A 7760-nucleotide genomic window follows, 5' to 3' on the forward strand; every position below is an offset into this window, starting at 1 on the left:
CCATGCTCGAGGCAGGGTTCGAACCTGCGACCGTAGCGGGCGCGTGGTTCCAGACTGAAGCACCGAGAACCGCTCGGCCACTCCGACCGGCTGATCACACAGTGTACAAGTCAAATCGTAGACCGGCATGGATCTCTCTTCGAAACTTGCGGCAGCCAGATCGTCTTCTTCTTCCAAAAAATGAGGGTTATTTATGAGAGCTTGGTGCATACTTGTTTTGTCGAGGCATCAATTCTTGTCACGTAGTGCTTTCAGAGCATACGGCTCGGGCGTGAAGTGATCAGGCAATCTTGCCGCAGTAGCGCTGTCTTCCTGCTGGATCATTGTTATCACGACCCTGGCCCCTCATCCGGCCTGGCGATGTGGGGTCATAGCGGCAGTTCTCGTTGTATCACCAGGCTGCCCCAGATGTAACAACGCTTGGTTGGCTTCCATCCGACCCGCTTCCATGGTCTCTTATTGTAATCATGGCAACATCGTTATTTTATTCATTAATGCCCAAACAGTAGCGAGGCTACAGCACATATAGTGACGTATAGACAGTCATTTTTCGCTCGCTGAATGTACAAATGGAAGATTACCAAATGTAGCTAATGTTGGCACGAAGTACCTACCGCCATGCACTACGCAGAGACTTGGCTATAGTGATCAGCCAAAACACTGAGATCGCTGTCCATCGCGTGATTGAATGCTACCTGATGGCATTGCAGCATGTGTCACAATAAGTAAATACACTCCTGGAAATGGAAAAAAGAACACATTGACACCGGTGTGTCAGACCCACCATACTTGCTCCGGACACTGCGAGAGGGCTGTACAAGCAATGATCACACGCACGGCACAGCGGACACACCAGGAACCGCGGTGTTGGCCGTCGAATGGCGCTAGCTGCGCAGCATTTGTGCACCGCCGCCGTCAGTGTCAGCCAGTTTGCCGTGGCATACGGAGCTCCATCGCAGTCTTTAACACTGGTAGCATGCCGCGACAGCGTGGACGTGAACCGTATGTGCAGTTGACGGACTTTGAGCGAGGGCGTATAGTGGGCACGCGGGAGGCCGAGTGGACGTACCGCCGAATTGCTCAACACGTGGGGCGTGAGGTCTCCACAGTACGTCGATGTTGTCGCCAGTGGTCGGCGGAAGGTGCACGTGCCCGTCGACCTGGGACCGGACCGCAGCGACGCACGGATGCACGCCAAGACCGTAGGATCCTACGCAGTGCCGTAGGGGACCGCACCGCCACTTCCCAGCAAATTAGGGACACTGTTGCTCCTGGGGTATCGGCGAGGACCATTCGCAACCGTCTCCCTGAAGCTGGGCTACGGTCCCGCACACCGTTAGGCCGTCTTCCGCTCACGCCCCAACATCGTGCAGCCCGCCTCCAGTGGTGTCGCGACAGGCGTGAATGGAGGGACGAATGGAGACGTGTCGTCTTCAGCGATGAGAGTCGCTTCTGCCTTGGTGCCAATGATGGTCGTATGCGTGTTTGGCGCCGTGCAGGTGAGCGCCACAATCAGGACTGCATACGACCGAGGCACACAGGGCCAACACCCGGCATCATGGTGTGGGGAGCGATCTCCTACACTGGCCGTACACCACTGGTGATCGTCGAGGGGACACTGAATAGTGCACGGTACATCCAAACCGTCATCGAACCCATCGTTCTACCATTCCTAGACCGGCAAGGGAACTTGCTGTTCCAACAGGACAATGCACGTCCGCATGTATCCCGTGCCACCCAACGTGCTCTAGAAGGTGTAAGTCAACTACCCTGGCCAGCAAGATCTCCGGATCTGTCCCCCATTGAGCATGTTTGGGACTGGATGAAGCGTCGTCTCACGTGGTCTGCACGTCCAGCACGAACGCTGGTCCAACTGAGGCGCCAGGTGGAAATGGCATGGCAAGCCGTTCCACAGGACTACATCCAGCATCTCTACGATCGTCTCCATGGGAGAATAGCAGCCTGCATTGCTGCGAAAGGTGGATATACACTGTACTAGTGCCGACATTGTGCATGCTCTGTTGCCTGTCTCTATGTGCCTGTGGTTCTGTCAGTGTGATCATGTGATGTATCTGACCCCAGGAATGTGTCAATAAAGTTTCCCCTTCCTGGGACAATGAATTCACGGTGTTCTTATTTCAATTTCCAGGAGTGTATATAGGAGAATCAAAGACGAGAGGGGAATCATTCTACTGAAGACATGGACTGCAGATGGGAAAATCCACTGCCGTAAGCGACTATGACAAACAGCAAATTGTTATGGCCGTACATCTGGGAAAGAGCGTATCAGAAACAGCGAAGTTGGACCGCTGTTCACGTGCTACTGTCCTGAGCGCCGGTGGGAAGTGGTCAAAGTGCAGTGAAACCATGAGTTGCAGCTATTGGAAATAGTGGACCTAGGAATGTTTAGGAGTGTGGAAATCTCGCGTGCAGGCGTATGACACAAGGGACACCCAATCACCTGACCACGTTCGAAGTCCGTGAGTGGCAATAGGTGGCAGCCTAATGCACCTAATATGAAAAACGTATGTTTTTGGGCGTATCCGTAGAACGTGGAACACGTGGAGGCTTGCACGCTCCGTGAAGAAGGATATGTGGCGACCAGTGGGAGATTTGATAGTTGAGTACAGTGACGGTGTCGGCACAACTGTTACCGACCATAGCATTCTGCGCACATTGTTTAAGATGTGTATTCACTGCACAGAGTTCTACATGTTCCCTTGTTTATCAAGTGAAATCGTCATTTACGATTTCAGTGGGCATAGGATCATCGAGACTGGACCCTTTATTACTAGAATCATGTTGCCTGGTCGGCTGAAACGCCCAATGGCTCTTTGCGAGGTACCCGACTCCAAACGTTATTTTTTATCATTATAAAAACAAACCTGCAAACGTCCATTGCATTCAGTTCCTTGGGCAGTGCTCGTCCAGAAACTGACTTGACGTGGACCTGTATTCAACAACAGCAGCAATTCCTGTCGCGTTTCAAACTGATTGTCATATACAAGACGTAACAATCGTCTCCGAGTCCTGTCGGTTAGGGTCTGTCTACAGTCACTATTGTCACGCCGCATTACCTGGCCGCGAACACGTTGGAAAATCCACGTTGCGTTCGCCAAGAAATCGGACAATCTCATTCGCGTTCTGGTCATGGGCACAAACAAACAAGATACGTCCTTTCTGTTATTCTGTCACGTCCCACATGTACCCATCTTACTGGTCTTACTGTACTGATTCCATACAACCGAGTGGCACATTAAGAGCACTTCAGAGCCATGGCTTACGTCAGCGGTGGAAAGTCACACGACTGAGTGGTACCAGTCTGCACCATCCACAGCGTAGTAAAGCGGCCAGTGTGTTCTTATAAGGAAGTGACTAAGACACTCTAAGATTTAAAAAAGCGAAACGACACACCACGAAGGCATTGTCCCAACGGGACGGCAATCGGCAGATGTTTTGTACATGCACAGACAAGCAAATGACTACAATTTCAGAAAAATTGGATTATTCATTGGAGAAAAAGAGCTTCACAAATTGAACTATCAATAACACATTCGTCCATCTCTGGAATTAAATGATAATTAAATCAAGACCCTATGCTGTCGACAGGCGTTGATATACATCAACGGGGACAGTTGGAAATGTATGCCCCGACCGGGACTCGAACCCAGGACATCCTGCTTACACGGCAGACGCTCTATCCATCTGAGCCACCAAGGGCTCCGAGGATAGTGCGACTGCAGGGATTTATCCCTTGAACGCTCCCCGTGAGACCCACATTTCCAACTTAATGTCCACACACTACACTCGTAGTGCCCCTGCCCATTACACTCATTACTCGCGGCAGACAATCTTACCGAGTCCCGTAAGAGTTCGGGCAATACGTGTGCATCCGCACAGAAGGCTAAAAATGGTTCAAATGGCTCTGAGCACTATGGGACTTAACATCTGTGGTCTCCAGTCCTCTAGAACTTAGAACTACTTAAACCTAACTAACCTGAGGACATCACACACATCCATGCCCGAGGCAGGATTCGAATCTGCGACCGTAGCAGTCGCGCGGTTCCGGACTGAGCGCCTAGAACCGCTAGACCACCGCGGCCAGCTCCGCACAGAAGAAGGTCAATGGCCAGTTGCCTTAACTATATGAAGATGGTATCTGTTCTTTCGGACATCTTCATATTCATATACCTCTGGAATTATCCGAATGGGACAGATATCAGCGGACGTGATGTGCATGTACTGACGAACAAGTACAATTGCAGAAAAATTGGATGATTTATTCAAGAAAAAGAGATTCACTAACTGAGCCGGTCAGAAACGTGTTGGTCCGCCTATGGTCGTTGTGCAAGCAGTTATTCGGCTTGACATTGACTCATAATAGTTGTTGGATGTCCTTCTGACGGTATTGTACCAAATACTGTCCTATTGGTACGTTAGACGGTCAAAATCCCGAGCTGGTCGTAGGGCCCTGCCTACAATGCTCGAAATGTTCTCAAGTGGGGAGAGATCCGACGATGCTACTGGACGACGTAGGGTTTGACAAGTACGAAGACAAGCAGTAGAAAACTCTTCGCCGTGTGCGGGTGGTCATTTTCTTGCTTAAATGTAAGCCCTAGATGGCTTGCAACAGAGGGCAACAAAACGGGGTGTTGATATCATCGACGTACGGTTGTGCAGTAAGGGTGCGCAGATGACAACCAAAGGTGTCTGGCTGTGACAGGAAATGGCGGCTCAGTCCACCACTCCTGGTTGTTGTGCCGCATGGCGAGCGACAGTCAGGTTGGTATTCCATCGGTGTCCGAGGCGTCTATAGACATGTCTTAGCCGGTCACTGGGGCTCATTTCGAAACAGGACTCTTCACTTCAGACAATTCTACTCCAGTCAATGAGATTCTAGGTCGAAGTGATATCTGGAGACGCACTGCACAGCGGTGGGAGACCAACCTGACTGTTGGCCGCCATATCTCCCGATAACCGGGAGTGACGATCATAAATGCCATTTCATTTCATAACAAGATCCATTTGGTTGTCATCCGCGGCACTTTTACAGCACAGCGGTACGTCGACGATATTCCACTCCCAGTTTTGTTGCCCTTCATGACAAGCCATCCTGGGCTTATATTTCAGTAAGACAATACCAGTTCACACACGGCAAGAGTTTCTACTGCTTATCTTCGTGGTTGCCGAACCCTAATTTGGCCAGCAAGGTCGTTGAATCTCTTCCCAGTTGAGAAAGTTTGGAACATTACGAGCAGGGTCCTTGAAAGGTCGCCACTTGAGTCCAGTGGGCCGCGGCGTATAGCGAGGGGTAGTGAATTCGCGGTCGACACGAGAGCAACAGGAGTCAACCCACGACGCCAGTCTGGCCGGTGTGAGCTGCGACGCCGTGAGACGGGACGGGAGATCGGCCCGCCTCCCTGCGTCCGTTAAAGCGGCTTACAGCGGACGGTTCGGGAGAGCGATTTGGGGGTGCTGCGCCAGGTCTTCTCGAGAAATCGCAGTTTATTAGAAGTTAAGTGATTGGTCATATGTTGTTTGATTTACTCTTGTTAAATTCTACTTGTTTTCTTGGTGAGGTCACCAGCCGTTTTGCTTTGGGGTCGTCCCACCATTCTTCTCCGTTTGCCCACCCGCGGGAGGATGGTTGTTTATAAATTGGGTGGTCCATTTTTCCCTTGTGGAGTAGGGGCGGGTTAGAGTAACCTGCAACCTGCGGTTCGGGTTGTTCGGTAATCCCCCTATCAATCTACCGTACGTTAGTAGCTGCCTCTGTCATGTTTGTCGGATTTGGCGTGTTAACGGATTTATTGCTTGGAGTGTAACGGCCTAATACGTGAAATATGTTTTGATCTTTGAAAACTTTGATATTATTGCCTATGATCTTGAGAGGCGGTATCTGTATACTGTAAAGCATCTTAACTATTGTTTGGCCAACCTTGTAGAATTTTATATAAGATTGCATTTCATGGGCTTTTATTTAAATGATCATTTTAGTATATCAAATTGCCACCCTTTCACCGTAAGACTTTTCTTAGAAGCTATAATCAAGTTGCACCTTCGGTGACAAGGTTAATATTTTAATTGTTAGTGTTTTGTACCATTTCCATCCCTCCTACGTTGGGTGCATAGTTTGTGTGCTTGTGTAAATTGTTAAAACTCTTAGTTTAAAGTTATCTGGTGTGTTGCAGATTTGCACCAGTGTAGTCTTTCAGAGGCTGTTGTGAGCGGTCGCAACTACGGCTGTGTCAAAAGGGAGCGGCAAGGTTTTCTGCCCGAAAGCTCACACAGTCAAAACTTGTTTCTTTCTGCCTCTGAATAAATTGTAGCTTTGATATTTAGAGGGTGCTTTCTTATTATAATTTTAAATCTGTTTCTTTTAAAAAATGCTTTTAGGCACTATTAAAGTGAATAAAATTCCCATTTGTTAAAAGGAATTTGGTTATAATTTCATCAGTTACTTCCTGGCAACTTTTCCATGCTTACATAATGTGATTAAATGTGTTAATATTCTTGAGGAATCGCTAGTAAATAAAATAAATTCTTAAGAATATTCTCTGAAAATAAATCACGTTTCAATTGGTAGCAGTGCGTGGTTAGCGTTCTTCTATACTCTTGTAACTGATCAGCTGGGGACGAGAGACTGACCCAGACTGACCGACTGGCGAGTTTTTTTTTTTTTTCCTTTATTGAATTTCAATTCCCCCCGAAGGGGGCGGGCTGGCAGCAGCTTAGGACGCCGCTCTGCAGCCTACAGATTTTCTGACAAAGAGCAGGAGAATAAATAATAATAAAAAACAGGCGATAAAATCGGGGACTTAGTGAGTAACAAGGAGAAAAGAAGATGGGGAAATTAAAACAAACAACAGAGTGATGATGAAGCGAATAAAAATACATACAGAGCAGACAGGGGAAACAAGAGACAATTAAAAAAAAAAAAAAAAAAAAAAACACGGCGACAGTCTGGATTCTGTTCGCAAAATATATAAAATGCACACCCAGCGACAGCATGGTTTCTGTTCGCAACACAACACTGAATAGTCACTAGAACACAGCACGAAAAAGGCGGCAAAGGTGACACCACAGTCGAGAGCAGGTGGGGGGAAACTGGACAGGAGATGGGAAAACAAAAAGGGGGGGAAAGGAGAGTAAAAGCGAAGGGGGGGGGGAACCGGGAAAGGAGCGGATGGAGGATGAGGACCCATAAGAGGGGTGGGGGGCAGACGCGACAGGGAGGGGGGTAGGCAGAGGAGGGGAATACAAAAGGACTGGGGGGGGAGAAGGGAGGTAGGGAGAGGTGTAGTGGGGAGGAAACAGGATGGAAGGGGGGGGGGAAGAGGGAGCCCAGGGAAAGGACAGAGGAAAGGAGGGGGAGGGAGGATCAGAGTTGATAGGAAGGATAAATGGAGGGAGAGAGGGCATCATCCTGGAGGGGGAGTGGACGGAAGCCACCTTGGGAAAGGAGATGGAGGGTGTAGAGATGGAGGGTAGGGGGGACACAACGGTGAAGACGGGGCAGGGGGCGAGGATGGGAGAGGAGAGGAGCAACCAGGGGGTGAGGGGGTTCAAGACGGCGGGAGGTGTAGAGGATGCGGATATGTTCAAGGAAGAGGAGCAGATGGGGGGACTGGCGAGCTCATAGCGCCCCTTAAATACACGTGAACAGGCAACCTTTCCCCGAGAGGGAGACACCAAAGCTGCGATTGCCACTGCGGTGCCACCGCCAGAAACGGAGGGCGACTGCTTCACACTACGCGCTG

The 7760-nt window shown here is 49.6% G+C and overlaps 1 non-coding gene across 1 annotated transcript; it reads right to left on the reverse strand.

Annotated features, from left to right (window-relative positions):
- Window positions 1-3646: 3646 nt before the first annotated feature.
- Window positions 3647-3721, reverse strand: Trnat-ugu (transfer RNA threonine (anticodon UGU)). The gene has a single exon. It is a non-coding gene; the product is annotated as a tRNA-Thr (tRNA).
- Between the last annotated feature and the right edge of the window lie 4039 nt (window positions 3722-7760).

This window comes from Schistocerca cancellata, chromosome 1, assembly GCF_023864275.1.
Source record: "Schistocerca cancellata isolate TAMUIC-IGC-003103 chromosome 1, iqSchCanc2.1, whole genome shotgun sequence".
Lineage (NCBI taxonomy): Eukaryota > Metazoa > Arthropoda > Insecta > Orthoptera > Acrididae > Schistocerca > Schistocerca cancellata.